This window comes from Oryctolagus cuniculus, chromosome 5 (genome assembly GCF_051225735.1).
Source record: "Oryctolagus cuniculus isolate XC-2025 breed Fujian yellow rabbit chromosome 5, ASM5122573v1, whole genome shotgun sequence".
In the NCBI taxonomy this organism is placed as follows: Eukaryota; Metazoa; Chordata; class Mammalia; order Lagomorpha; family Leporidae; genus Oryctolagus; species Oryctolagus cuniculus.
The window spans coordinates 120,841,310-120,857,704 of NC_142871.1; positions in this window are offsets into that span (position 1 = coordinate 120,841,310).

Genomic DNA, 16,395 nt, shown 5'->3' on the forward strand with positions numbered 1-16,395 from the left:
CTCACTAGGCTAATCCTCCGCCTAGCGGCGCCGGCACACGGGGTTCTAGTCCCGGTCGGGGCGCCGGATTCTGTCCCGGTTGCCCCTCTTCCAGGCCAGCTCTCTGCTGTGGCCCGGGAGTGCAGTGGAGGATGGCCCAGGTGCTTGGGCCCTGCATCCCATGGGAGACCAGGAAAAGCACCTGGCTCCTGGCTCCTGCCATTGGATCAGCGCGGTGCGCCAGCCACAGCGCCCCGGCCGCGGCGGCCATTGGAGGGTGAACCAACGGCAAAGGAAGACCTTTCTCTCTGTCTCTCTCTCTCACTGTCCACTCTGCCTGTCAAAAAAAAAAAAAAATAGTGGATGGAAGATATCTCTCACTCTCTGTCACTGTTTCAAATAAATAAATAAAATCTTAAACTAAGAAAAATAACCCATGTGTTTAAGCCACTGTTCCACAAATTTTTGTTCCTTCAATCTGAAGGCATTCCAACAGATACAGAGAACAATTTATGTAAGAACACAGCCTATAAACCTTCTATTCCCCTAAGTTAAATGTCATCTAAGCCATTTATTAAATTACCATATATATTGAGGTCTATTTTTGGATTCTCTATTCTGTTCCACTGAGTTTTCTATCTGTATATTGTTAAGATGTTTATTTGATTACAATGATTCATATTTATGTGTGTATGTGTGAAACACATACACTTTTATATACAATATTCTGAAAAATTCCATTGATATGGAAAGAGTATTTCAAATCTATTTGGCTTCCTTGAAACTTTAAGAGAGTTCAACAAAGTAGTTTGCAATAGCTCAGACTAAGGTATTGCAGACTGGTGTTCCTGAAGATGTGAGTTAAGGAAGATGATACTTACATAATGAGAGCAGCACTGTCTTTTAGTCAGGAAATTTTCATTTTAGTCCCCACTTGTCAAGTTTTTGGACATACAGGCACTCTCACTTTCTCAGTCTCTCACTAACTGATTCACAACATTAGGAGTTAAGAGTAGATAATCTGTAGATTCCCATGCAGCTCTAACAGTGTATGATTTCATGAATCCCTGGACTATGACATTTCTCTGTGAATATTCCATTCTTTTTCCTTATAGTAATGAAATATATATATATATAATACATCATCTAAAAATAAAATAAATTGCTTGTATAATTCTGTTTAACCCTAAAAATAAAAATATGCATTTTAAATTATTCTCCTTTCATTGCTGAGGAAGGCACTTGGTGAGCTGGGAAATGGTCTTGGCTCACTTATGGGTGACTTCACACAGTCCTTAGCGTTGGCAACAGACAACAAGCTCATAGTTAGCAAAAGCTGTGAATCTGAGAACTTATATTAGAGAAAACATGGAGCTCAAATTGGGGTGAGAATAAGTTTGGAACAGAATTAGAATTTATACTCCTACCTAGGTATCCTGACCACTCAGCCATTGTCATTTCTTTTCAACCTTCATGTGATCCTAGCAATGCTTTAGCTGTTTCTTCACACAAACCATCAGGTTTCTTGTCTGAGCATATAAGAATACAAAGGTCAAATCGTATACAGCTCTTCTCACGTACAGTATGGGGGAGAATTAGATTCAGATATGTGGCTTCTATTCTAGGACATCTCAAAGTATTCATTCCAAATAAATATGAAAGCCACCAAGAATTAGGACAAACACTTCCTCCCAACTAATGCCACAAGCTGATTCTGGTTTCCTAGGTAATGATTCTCCAGGGTCAAGAAAAGTGGATTGATCAGGAAATTGAGTCACTTAAAATTTATTTACCTGGGGCAGGAGCTGAGGCTTAGTGGGTAAAGCCGCCACCTGCAGTTTCAGCATCCCACCTGGGCTCTGGTTCAAGTCCCAGATGCTCCACTTACAATCCAGCTCTCTGCTATGTATGGCCTGTGAATGCAGTGGAAGATGATCCAAGTCTTTGGGCCCCTGCACTCACATGAGAGACCAGGAAGAAGCTCCTGATTCCTGGCTTCAGATCGGCACAGCTCTGGCCGTTATGATCAACTGGGGATTGAATCAGTGGATGGAAGCCCTCTCTTTCTCTCTGCTTCTTTTTCTCTTGTGGGGAGCAATCCGGACTAGACTAAGTTACTCGAATTAGGACTTATTCTATGCATCTGCTCTCCCACAATATGGCGCTGGGAGAGAAGTAAACAGCTTCCGCACAGCTGCCTCCAGTTCAACTAATAAACTGTAGGACTTGCTCCTGATTGGAGGAGAGCAGCGTACTCGGCGTGTGGGCAGCCGAGTTGGGATTGGCGGAGGAGGACTATAAAGGAGGAGAGAGACGGCATGCACCAGGAACATCTATGGGGAACATCTAGCTGAAGGAACACCTGTGCAGCCCCCGAGAAAAGCCGGCCGGTGGTGTGCCGCTCCCCTGTGGAAGTGGGGAATGTGGCCAGGGGGAACTGCCCTTCCACGGAGGTGGAGGGGATAGTAGCCAACCCGGGAAGAACCAGCAGCAAACCCGGGGAGGGCCGAGCAGACGAAAGAACAGCGCAGGGTCCTGTGCCGTTCCTCCACGAAGAGGGGGAGCGACATAATGGTGCCGTGACTCGGATATGAAGCCTAGGCAGGGTTTAGTGTCGTTCCTCCACGAAGAGGGGGAGCGACATAATGGTGCCGTGACTCGGATATGAAGCCTAGGCAGGGTTTAGTGTCGTTCCTCCACGAAGAGGGGGAGCGACATTCTCTCTCTGTGTAAATCTGACTTTCAAGTAAAATAAAATAAATCTTTAAAATTTATTTACCTTTGTTTAACTTTAGATTATCAAGGAAATTTTGGACATCCAAATTCTTCTTCAAACATAATATGAATCAAGATAACTAATGATCCCAGCTGAAATCATTTGCAGAAACTCATTCTTATATATGTGGACTATAAGAGTAATGAGTTTTAGAGAATGGACTTTCGTCTTTTTCTGGAAGAATCTTATGGCTGAAGGAATACACAAGGTCAGACATGCTGAGTTCTATTCCTGTCTTTCTTTGTCCCTGTCACTTTAGCTGTGACTTTGTTTAAATCATTGATATTACCACCACACTAGGAAAACATAGTTCAGTAAAAATAGCATGAAAATAGGAATATCAAGATAGCAACTTAGCTACATTTTTCTCTTATTATGAGGACAAAACCTTAATGGGACTGCTTTGGTAGTTTTCCTCTTCTGAACTCCAGAAAAGGGAGTAAAATGATCATCTTTTTATTTCACTACTGTTTACAGCCATTGCCTACATTTCTGCTGAACTAGGATCTTTTTAATTTTTATTGTTGAACTATTTATATAGTGGAGCATTAAGCCTTTGGCTAATGTAAAAATATTTTATCTCAAAAACAGAGAGAGAGAGAGAGAGAGAGAGAGAGAGAGAGAGATTCTTAGAATTTTATCTATGAACTACATTGAATCTGTTTTCTTTGTATCAGTATCACATTAACATGAGAAAAGAAAGTAAAAGAAAAAGATATAAAGAGTATGTGATGTCTTTCCTATTTTCCACCAGGCATACAACCATCAATGGAAGAACCTGTGTAATGCCTGGAAAGGAAATATCAGGAAGCTGAAATGAACAATTCTAAGTACAGTTGATGGATGCAGTATTCACACAGTTTCTCCACCATTATCAGTGATACTACTTTTAGATACATTGTAGAGAATTTAATTTAAAATGATGTAAAGTTACAGAAATAGTTGAATAGAATCTGTAGACAGTGCTGACTTTCTGGACCTTCTGCTGGGTAAGAGCATCTTGGATGCATAATTCCTAGGTCTGGAATCTTTATGCTATTACTTACTAGCTCAATGACACTAGTCAGGGAACATGGTATCTCACAAATGCATTTACCTTATTTGTTAAATAAAGTTAAATGAGATTAATAATGACATCTAGTTAAAGGGGAGCTTATGAAGGGCAAAAATGATGTCATATAAAGTATATAACATGACGGCTATGCAGGGTAAACCTTCAATAAATGCTGGCTATCATCATTAGAGCCAGGTATACTTGCTGCAGTGAGTTGCTTTCTCATTAGCAGGGAGATCACAGATTCTTCCTTCTTCATTGTGGTAACAGCATATTCTTACCTGTTTCCTGATTCTTGCTGGCCCTAGAGGAGTTAGGGGTGGGGAGAAACATATCACTGGTGCCATTGTCTTATCTTCCAACTAAGTGAGGTGCTGTTCATGGATAAACAGTAGTACAAGGGACTAACCTAAGGTATAGTGAGTAATTCCTGAGTTGTACCCCTGTTCTTTTTCAACCCAAGCAACTTAAAGAGTTTAAAGTGGATTAAAGAATATGTAGAATATGTGGAAGCCAAAAGTTTATTAAGTGTGTTATAAAATGACACTGTCCCTACTTAAATACTAATTCTTTGAAAACTTATATAAAACACTACATTCTTTGAAAGTTTTTGGAAACTTTGATTGCAAGATTTATGCTTAAGAAAACTAAGGCAGAAGGATAACGTATCTTTCCCAACAACACAGAATTATTAAGTAAAATTCAAGCAACAGTTCCATTAATCAACACTGCCTATAATAAAATAACATTTTATTTTATTTGTGCTTCTCATTGCTCTCAGCAGGATATCATCTAGGATATTTCCTTAAGTATTTACTTTTCCTTGGAATAAATACATTAATGATGCATAGCATATTTTTAATATTGTTATGGCAAAGAAAAACAATTTAGAATTGAACACTTGCAGAGCACAACATATTTTCTATGTGCTCTACCTTCTCTACTACAATGATTACTCTTTCAAAGCAGTGGCATGCTTTTTTAAATTTCAGTGATTATATGGGCATTGATAAATATCCATATTTTAATTTATTCTAAGAATACTTTTACTCTAATTATGAGACTCTCAGGGTGGGTATTTGGCCTAGTGGTTAAGACTCTGGTTAAAATGCACTTGTCCTGTGTCAGAGTGCTTAAGTTGAATTCTTGACTCCAGCTCTTAACTCCAGATTCCTGCCAATTCAGACCATGGGAGAAAGTGGTGATATCTCAGGTGATTGGGTTCCTTGAGCCTGCAGGAGACCTGGATGAGTTCTAGCCTCCCAGCTTTGGCCTGGCTGGACTCTAGTTGGTGAGGGCATTTGTTTAGTGAAGCAGTGGATGGGAGCTCTCTCCCTCTCCTTCTCTTTCTCTCTCACTCAAAATAATTCATTAATAAAAGAATGATATGGCAACATAAAGTACAAAATAAAGTGACATTATTAACTGTTTTAGTTGTTTTGGAAATCAATGCTAGAGAAAAAAATGGCAATACCTTTTTTCTTTTAAGACAACAATTTTAACTAGTCTACAAAAGAGGTGAATTTTAACATTTTAACTCTAAACAATAAGGACTACTTGTTTATGTATACCCAATTAAACAATGACTTGTTTATTTACTTGAAAAGCAGAGTCACAGAAAGAGAGAGAGGAGGAGACTAATTGTCCATATGCTGGTTCATTCCCCAAATGACTGCAAAGGCCAGGACTGGGTCAGGCTGAAGCCAGGAGCTTCAGCTGGGTCTCCTACCTCAGTACAGGACCCCAATTACTTGAGCCGTCTTCTGCTGCTTCTCCAGGTGCAGTACCAGGGAGATGGATCAGAAGTAAAGACGGGACAAAAACTGGTGTCCATATGGGATGCTGGCATCACAGACAACAACTTAACCTGCTGTACCACAATGCCAGGTGAATATATATATATATATATATATATGTAATTTTTGCTTCCAGGTACTCCATAATATAAATGTACTTTGAAAGTTTATGTAAAACGCATACGATGAAAAAAATGCATATATTTCAACATTTTTTGCAACAAATTTTTAATTCTGTTTTTACATGAATTTTTTGAATTATCTTCATATTAAGGTGGACTGAGTTACTTCAAAATAATTTAAAAAGTAGCATCTAATAATTTACAAGGACAACTGATATTTGTTCATGAAACATCAAGAAAGTGTTCCTTGAAATTATTCTCCAAACAGCTGTTGCAAATTATACTGAATTGCAAAATGCTAGGTTAATAGCGTTGCTGTAAGGAATTAACTTGAAGAAACGTTCTAAACATTCTGCCAAGTGGTTCTTAATAATGCTAAGTCCTCACATAACTGTATCACATAATAGTTAAACACTAATTGACAACTAAAAATGATGTAAACATTTCCATTATCCCATGAGAAGACAGGGTGAGTGAAAAAGAAAGAAAGAAGTTGCTTCTCAAGGGAAAGCAAAATAAAACAAAGCAGAACATCAACAAGAGAACTCAAAATGAGCCAATTATTGTTACAAATGGACAAGGAACCAGGGGGTAAGTATCAGCAGGCAGACAGAAGTAACAAGTTCTAGTGTACCATAGCACAGCAGAATGAGCAAAGTTCACAATGATCATATATGCTGTATAGAGTTGGAACAGAGGGGATGATAGGCTCAAAACTGAAAGAAGACAGAAAGACCAGCTTCCTTGTTTAATTTGTCTACACCATGTAAATGTGATGAAATAATGCACAGTACCCTGTCAAATGTATAGATATGGGGCTGACATTGTGGCACAGTGGGTTAAGCCATTGCCTGTGATAGCAGTATCCCATATAGGTCCTGGTTTGAGTCCCAGCTGATCCAGTTTCATTTTTTCAAATGTATTTATTTATTTTAAAAAATTTTAAAGTGAACAAATTTCAAGTTTTTCATATACACAGATTTAGGAGCAAAGTGATACTTCACAACCTAATCGCCCTCTCCTTCCATGCTCTCACCCCTTCTCCACCTTCCTCTCTTACTCTCTTCATTTTTACAGTGATCTATTTTCAGGTTACTTTATACTCATAAGATTAACTTTTACTAAGTAAAGAACTCAACAAATAGAAGAAAATAACATTATTCTTCAACAGTACAGACAAGGGTTTTAAACAATTATTGAATCTGAGAATGTCAATTTCAGTCCTAGATATTACATTCTTTGGTACTCTATTAATTACCAGATATCAGAGAAAAATATGGCATTTGGCTTTGGTGGTTGGCTTATTTCACTATGTATAATGGCTTCTAGTTGCATCCATTTGGTTGCAAAAGACAAAATTGCATTATTTTTATGGCTGAGTATTATTCTGTACTATATATATATCTAGTTTATAGAGACACTATATAGAATATATATATTTATATTTATATATATACACACCACATTTCTTTATATAGTTGTTGGACATCTGGGTTGATTCCATATCTTGGTTATTATGAATTGAGCTACAACAAACATGAGAGTACAGATAACTGTTTGATATGCTGATTTCATTTCCTTTGAGTAAATTTCCAGGAGTAGATTAGCTGGGTGATATGGTATATCTATTTTCAGCTTTCTTTCTTTTTAAAATATTTTTATTTATTTATTTGAAAGTCAGAGTTACACAGAGAGAGGAGAGGCAGAGAGAGAGAGAGAGAGAGGTCTTCCATCCGATGGTTCACTCCCCAATTGGCCACAACGGCCTGAGCTGCGCCAATCCAAACCCAGGAGCCAGGAGCTTCTTCTGGGTCTCCCACATGGGTGCAGGGGCCCAAGGACTTGGGCCATCTTCCACTGCTTTCCCAGGCCACAGCAGAGAGCTGGAATAGAATTGGATCAGCCAAGTCTTGAACCAGCACTCACAGGGGATGCCGGTGCTTCAGGCCAGAGTGTTAACACTCTGCACCACAACACTGGCCCCTATTTTCAGCTTTCTAAGTTATCTCTATACTGTCTTCCACAATGGGTGTACTAGTTTATATTCCCACAAACACTGGATTAGGGTACCTTTTTTCCCACATCCTCACTAGCATTTATTGTTTGTTGATTTTTTATGAAAGCCATTCTAAGTGGTTTAAGGTTAAACCTCATTGTGGCTTTGATTTACATTTCCCTAATGGCTAATGATCCTGAGCACCATTTCTAGAGAGACTACCCTTTTTCTAGGGATTGATCCACTAACATCTCTTTTATTCAGCATTGCATTCTGGCATTGGGTGCATACACACTTTGTGCGTATATACAATGTGTGTATATACAATGTGTGCATACACACATTGGATGCACATCAGTGCAACATCCCCCTGTCGCACTGATCCCTTAGTCATTACATAATGCTCTTTTGTCTCTTTAACAATTTTTTGTATTAAAATTTATTTTGACTTATATTAGGATGCCTATACCTGCTTTTTTTCCCCTTTCCATTAGCATGGAATATCTTTATCCATCTTTGACTTTCAGTCTGTGTGTGGCTGTGTTGGTGAGATGTGTTTACGTAATTTTACTACATTCTTTCAGTATTCTCTCGCTCTTTGTTTTTCTCCCTCTGCCCTGTAATTCTGTCTTTTAAATAAATTAATAAATCTTTAAAAATTTACCAATATTGGGGGCTGGTGCCGAGGCTCACTTGGTTAATCCTCCACCTACGCTGCCAGCATCCCATATGGGCACCAGGTTCTAGTCCCAGTCACTCCTCTTCCAGTCCAGCTCTCTGTCTATGGCCCAGGAAGGCAGTGGAGGATGGCCCAAGTGCTTGGAACCTGCACCCGCATGGGAGACCAGGAGGAAGCACCTGGCTCCTGGCTTTGGTTCAGCGTAGCTCCAGCCGCAGTGGCCATTTGGGGGGTGAACCAACGAAAGGAAGACCTTTCTCTCTGTCTCTCTCTCTCACTGTCTAACTCTATCTGTCAAATAAATAAATAAATAAAAATTTACCAATGTTAAATGTCATTAAAACACTTTTAACGACATTCTATTTATTTGAAATTCAGAATTACAGTGAGAAAGGGAGAAACAGAAAGAGAGAGAGAAAGATCTTCCATATACTAGTTTACTTCTCAAGTGGCCACGATGACCAGGGCTGATCTTGGTTGAATCCAGGAGCCAAGAGCTTCATTCAGTCCTCCTACATGGATGGCAAGGACACAAGCATTGGGTTCATTATCTGCTGCTTTTTGCAGTACATTAGCAGGAGCTAGATCAGAAGTGGAGCAGCTGAGACAGGAAAAGGTGCCCATGTGGGATGCTGGCATTGCAGGTGGTAGCTTTACTCACTATGCCACAGCGCTGGCCCAAAATTTTTAATTAAAAAAATTTGTAAATATATCTTCTAAGTAAACTTCCTGCTTCTGAAATACAAAGGATCTCTTAAAAGTTCATGGAAATAACATATAAAAACTATTTTCATATAAATAAAATATATTTATATTTTTTTAAATTTGAAATTAGAGCTACAAAGGGAGAGAGGTAGAGACAGAGAGGGAGGTCTTCCATTGCTGGCCCACTCTTCAGATGGCTGCAATGGCCGGGGCCAAGCCAGGCCAAAGCTGGGAGACAGGAGCCTCCCCCAGGTCTCCCATGTGGGTAGCAGGGGCCCAAGCACTTAGGCTATCCTTTTCTGCTTTTCCCAGTCCACCAATAGGGAGCTGATTCAAAAATGGAACAGCCAGGTCAGGAAGCAGCACCTACAAACCAGATGCCAGCATTGTAGGTGGTGGCCCCACTGAATATGCCACAAAGCCAACCTCTAAATTTATCTTTTTAATCTCTTTATATCCCAAATCTTTTTTAAGTACCTTCCTATGATCTAGTCTCCCAGATTGAATTAATGTTTCAAACTTGTGCTTTCATAGTACTACTTCAACCTGTAATTATCACTTGATTCATTTTGGCTTGAATAGTAATTGTTCACATGTCTGCCTCCGTATATGCCTGTATACATCTTGGCACAGAAACAGTGTGCTATTTGTCTGGAATGCTTGAACCCTCACAACACTATGCATTATGTAGTGTATCTGGAATACTGAAGGATACTGAAAGAATGTAGTAAAATTAGGTAAACTTTAAAAATGCATGCTAATTTAACTGAGTTTTTTTCTTGTAGCCCGTTAAATAAAAATACAACAAAATATCAGCATGAGAAAGAATTCTTTGCTCATGTTGTAATTAAGAGGCAAAAAGTTATGATTACTTAGATTAGTATTCTTCCTGAGTATTCATTAACTTCAATTTCTTCTTATGTATGCTGGAAAACGTGCATTTTTTCCAAAGTGTAAGTAGTAATATTCAATCAACTAATCAGGAAATATTCAAAAAAACATTAGATTTTCATAGAAAAGGCCAAATTATATAGTGTGAATTCTTGTATTAAAAAGTTCACTGAAAAATATTACTGGGACTGTCTATGAGCAAGGTTCTGTTGTACACACTGAGTATGAAAATGTGGCAAGACTTTTACTCTTTTTCTTATGGGACAAATATTCTCGGAAAGAGATACTGGTCATGGGCTGATGATGTGCGTTAAGGGTTATAGTTACAAAAACTTAAGCTGATAATGAATTTGAGGGAAAGAATGAAGCTATAGCTTCTCGTTGCCAGTGTTAGAAGCTGTTGTCCTGCTGAGAAATTGCTCATCAAGGGAGTTGACCAGTAACACTGAAGCGTCAGAGGACATAGTCACTGTAGTTTTAGTGAAATCTACATTGTGATAACTTATACAGCTTAAGGGAGAATATGAAAGGGTAAATTTTTAAGCAATAGGAGATAAAAGATTTCAGCTTGGTGGGGATTGACATTGGCATGACTTAAAATGTTTGAGAAAGTATCTAGAAGACATCTGCTCACATGGTTCTAGGCCATGGTAGACATTGCAGGCCTCTGATAAGACGTGGTAGTTGATTAACTGGTAGTGACTAAGCCCTCCATGATTGACAGGAGAAAGCCTGAAAAGAGGGAAAGACAAGCTTACATAAGGTCTGTAGAGTTGACTAGGTTCTCAATGTTTTTGTTCCCCCAAAATTCATATGCTAAAATGCTCATTCCCAGAATGATAGAATTTCAATGTGGAGAGAGGTGATTAGATCATGAGGGTTTCACTCTTTCCCTTGCAAAAGGGGCCCTGAGAAATTAATCCACACTTTCTTTTTTTTTTTTTAACTTTTATTTAATGAACATAAATTTCCAAAGTACAGCTTATGGATTACAATGGCTTCCTCCCCCCCATAACGTCCCTCCCACCTCAACCCTCCCCTTTCCCGCTTCCTCTCCCCTTCCATTCACATCAAGATTCATTTTCAATTATCTTTATATACGGAAGATCAGTTTAGCATATATTAAGTAAAGGTTTCAACTGTTTGCACCCCCATAGAAACACAAAGTGAAAAATACTGTTTGAGTACTAGTTATAGCATTAAATCACAATGTACAGCACATTAAGGACAGAGATCCTACATGAGGAGTAAGTGCACAGCGACGCCTGTTGTTGACTTAACAATTTGACACTCTTATTTATGGCATCAGTAATCACCCTAGGCTCTTGTTATGAGTTGCCAAGGCTATGGAAGCCTTTTGAGTTCGCTGACTCTGATCATATTTAGACAAGGTCATAGTCAAAGTGGAAGTTCTCTCCTCCCTTCAGAGAAAGGTTCCTACTTCTTTGATGACCTGTTCTTTCCACTGGGATCTCACTCGCGGAGATCTTTCATTTAGGTCCTTTTTTTTTTCCAGAGTGTCTTGGCTTTCCATGCCTGAAATACTCTCATGGGCTTTTCAGCCAGATCCGAGTGCCTTACGGGCTGATTCTGAGGCCAGAGTGCTGTTTAGGACATCCAACATTCTATGAGTCTGCTGTGTATCTCGCTTCCCATGTTGGATCGTTCTCTCCCTTTTTTATTCTATTGGTTATGTGATCCCTTTGGTTCTTAGTCCTATCATTATGATCAATTGTGAACAGAAATTGATCACTTGGACTAGTGAGATGGCATTGGTACATGCCACCTTGATGGGATTGAATTGGAATCCCCTGGCACATTTCTAACTCTGCTGTTTGGGGCAAGTCAGCTTGAGCATGTCCCGAATTGCACATCTCGTCCCTCTCTTATTCCCACTGTTATATTTAACAGCAATCACTTTTTCAGTTAAGTTTCAGCACTTAAGAATAACTGTGTATTGATTACAGAATTCAACCAAAAGTATTAAGTAGAACAAACAAAAAAAATACTAAGAGGGATAACGTATTAAGTTGTTCATCAACAGTCAGGGTGAGGGCTGATCAAGTCACCGTTTCTCATAGTGTTCATTTAACTTTAACAGGTTTCCTTTTTGTTGCTTGGTTAGTTGTCACCGATCAGGGAGAACATATGATATTTGTCCCTTTGGAACTGGCTTATTTCACTCAGCATAATGCTTTCCAAATTCCTAACAGGGATTACTTTTCAGTTAAAATTTAAACACCTAAGAATAATTGTGTGTTAATTACAGAGTTCAACCAATAGTACTAGAACAAAAAAAATACTAAAGTGGATAAAGTATTACATTGTACATCAACAGTCAGGACAAGAGCTGATCAAGTCACTGTTTCTCATAGTGTCCATTTCACTTCAACAGGTTTCCCCTTTTGTGCTCAGTTGTTGCTGATCAGGGAGAACATATATTTGTCCCTTTGGGACTGGCTTAATTCACTCAGCATAATGTTTTCCAGATTCTTCCATCTTGATGCAAATGACCGGGTTTCATTATTTTTGACTGCTGTATAGTATTCTATAGAGTACATGTCCCATAATTTCTTTATCCAGTCAACTGTTGATGGGCATTTGGGTTGGTTCCAGGTCTTAGCTATTGTGAATTGAGCTGCAATAAACATTAATGTGCAGACAGCTTTTTTATTTGCCAATTTAATTTCCTTCGGGAAAATTCCAAGGAGTGGGATGGCTGGGTTGTATGGTAGGGTTATATTCAGGTTTCTGAGGAATCTCCAGACTGACTTCCATAGTGGCTTAACCAGTTTGCATTCCCACCAACAATGGGTTAGTGTCCCTTTTCCCCCACATCCTCTCTAGCATCTGTTGTCATCCACACTTTCTAGTATGTGAAAAAGTAAGAAATTCTGTCTATGAACTAGAAAAATAAGCAATTATCAGACATTGAATCTGCTGGGACTTTTAGGCTTACCAGGCTTCAGAACTGTCATAAATAAATGTTCACGGTTTGTTAGTCATTCAGATTTTGGTATTTTGTCATAGCAGCTTGAGAGGACTAAGATACACTTGAAGGCAATGTGTCAGACACTTCATCCATATTATTTAAATAAGGATAAGATTGGAACACCAGAGGAAAGCCATAATTTACTGAATGAAATGAGTGAGGACAAAGGAGAAGCATGCAGGAAACAAGACCCTCTCTGAAGACAAAGGAAGAGAAATTTCAAAGGGAGGAGTGGCAATGCCACAGCAGGAGGAGGATCAAGTATTCATTGTCTAGGGTGGCTGTAAACACTTTTCATTTTTATGTGAAAACATAAGCTGACTATTCTCTTTTGCATCACTGTTTTTTTTTTTTTCTCTCATCAGTCTGGAACTATGAAATAATCTTTAGTGCTGAACAGCCCACGCAGAATTGGAAAGGAACATTTTGTTGATTGCTGCATCCTGCATCCACTGATTACCTCCTTTTCTATGCAGATCAGCTGCTGGGACTTCAATTGCTCACAGAAGCAGCTGGTGCCACTGATTCTGTCACCATCCATAGCTGAGCAAGAGTCACATCATGCTGAGCAGAGGTTGAGGGTGATGGGACTCTTCTGTTTCAGCCTGTTAGATAAGTAGAGAGCAAAGTTGGGTTAAAAATGTAAGAAGATTCCACGCTTCTCTTCTCTGTGCTGTGTTACAGTTTTTGACAGTCAAGTGAGTTGGTACTCAAGATACTTTTATTTGAAATATTTCAGAACTTTACATTGGTCTGCCATACCCTAGGTCTCTGTTGGTTGAGGGAGTTGGGAGGGGAGGGGGATGAAGGTTCATGTTCAAGAATCTCCTGTCTCCTTCAAGGAGCAGGGTTGCAGAAAAGGGAGAGTTGAAGAATCTCATTATATCCCTTTCTGATGAAGCAAACCAGAGACAAATAGGAAAAATAGCAGAGAAGTGAATTCCTGCAGGGTTATATGCATCCAGTCTCTTATCATAGAGTCAGTAAACTGAGTTTATTGTCTTGTATTTTATTTTTTATTAGCATGAGTGTATTGTCTTGTATTTTAAAAAATATTTATTATCTTTAAGAATCACATGTAATCACAATAATCTGTTTATGTTTTTATGTATTATTATTACTACTATTAAAGTTGCTTGAGCTTCTAGTTACTGAGGTTAATTTATCCCTCACACTGAAAGGATAAATTCATCTATTATATTTCTGTCACTTTTCCAGGTGTTTTGAGTATTACTTTTTAAAGGCATAAATATTCAGATTTGGTACACTTTTATGTATTTTTTTAGACTAACAAATTTATGTTAATACTTTATTAATAGAAGAATAGATTCAATATAGTTTATAGATACAATTCTAAGAATATAATGCAACTTTTTTCTACAAAAACAACAATAAAATCAATCACACATCCTATCTCCACATTTGCTGGATTCTTTTTATGCTCTAGGAATGATTTTTCCCTCCCTCAACAACTACCTTTGATGACCACTGGCCACTTCCTGTATTTCTTGGAAATAGAAGGTAGGAGCCTTGTTAAACTACTGTATTTTTCCTTCTTCCTGAGAGTGATTATAAAGAGAAGCATCGCTCTGCTCTGAAACATCTTGATTGGCTGATAAGGTAAAAGTAGACATTTAATTATCTGCTTTTATTCCCGGCCCTATCAAGTTATTTTCTCACATTGCTAATAACAATATTTCAGCTCACTTTAATTTAGAAATCAGATGGCCTAACATTTATAATCCTCCAAAGTAACAATTCTATTCAAGAAGACAGAAAGGGTAAAATTACAAGATTGGGTTTCCTGCTTCAAAACACAAGAAAAATACAATTGTCACTGCCAAGTATCCTTAGAAATGAGAGTCTGAGGCAAAGAGAAAAGGGAAAATGCAGCAATGTGGGAAGCGAACTCCTCCTTGATGCACAAGGAGAAGGGAAGTAAAGCAAAGATGGAGAGGAAGTAGCAGGGGTACACAGCTGAACTGGATGCCATTTGTTCATGGCAGGTGCAAAGAGACATAGGGGCTTCCTAGCAAGGCTATTGAACACCGGGTCTGTCTGGAGGACCTTGAGAATGGCTGTGATTTTCCACAGGAGGGAGGAAGGGGAGAGAGTGTTGTTTGTCTTGTTCTCTTGTTTATTGCTTCTCAAAGTTTACCCTTTGCACAAGTTTTCTTACTCTTATTCTGTGATGTGTTAATTGTTTGGCTCTCTCTGTAGAAAAACAGGGCACCAAATCCCCACTAGTGGTGTGGCATTTCATTGAAATTTGAAAATGGAAAGATGGAACAGAATCCCTGGTCATGCAGCAGATTTCCCTGTCTGCGCTCAGAAGTGAAGGATATAGGCTTGGTAGGCCCAGGGCAATGGCTGTGACCCCAGACAGGAGACTGAAATGACCCAAGCGTAATCCATTCAGCCTGGCTGCTTCAGATATACACGAGTGTTAAGGAGGCTGCCGGCATTGGGTGAGAAATGATAGCAGCATAAGGAGATCCAACAGTTCCCTTAATTCAGTTGCAAATTTTGCAGTATATGATTAATGCTTTTGTATATTTTCTTATTCAAACGTTCAATTAACTTAATTGATAGCCTTTGATTGTGTGATATATTCTCTGAAACCAGATTTTAAACTATCTCATGGTTGTTGACAATGACAAGAAAATCACCTTATGAACACAGTTATGTCAGAATTGATTTTTTTTATTTTTTATTTTTTTAACTTTTATTTAGTAAATATAAATTTCCAAAGTACAGTTTATGGACTACAATGGTTTTCCCCTCCATAACTTCCCTCCCACTCGCACCTCTCCCATCTCCCGCTCCCTCTCCCATTCCATTCACATCAAGATTCATTTTCAATTATCTTTATATACAGAAGATATATATATATATAGTGTATATATATATAGTATATATTAAGTAAAGATTTCATCAGTTTGCACCCACATAAAAACACAAAGTGTAAAATACTGTTTCAGTACTAGTTACAGCATTACCTCACATTGAGCTATTTTTGTATTAACCAATAGAGTTCAATTGTGGAAGAGGGTAAAATAGAAGATGTCCTCACAATGTAAGTTTCTCCCCCAATTGACAGTTAATTATATTTCAGCAAATATAAAAGATTTGTAGGGGCTGGCACCGTGGTGCACTAGGTTAATTCTCCTCCTGCAGCACTGGCATCCCATATGGGCGTCGGTTCTAGTCCTGATTGCTCCTCTTCCAGTCCAACTCTCTGCTGTGGCCCAGGAAGGCAGTGGAGGATGGCCCAAGTGCTTGGACCCTGCACCCGAATGGGAGACCAGGAAGAAGCACCTGGCTCCTGGCTTCAGATCAGCGCAGCTCTGGCTGTTGTGGCCACTTGGGTAGTGAACCAATGGAAGGAAGACCTTACTCTCTGTC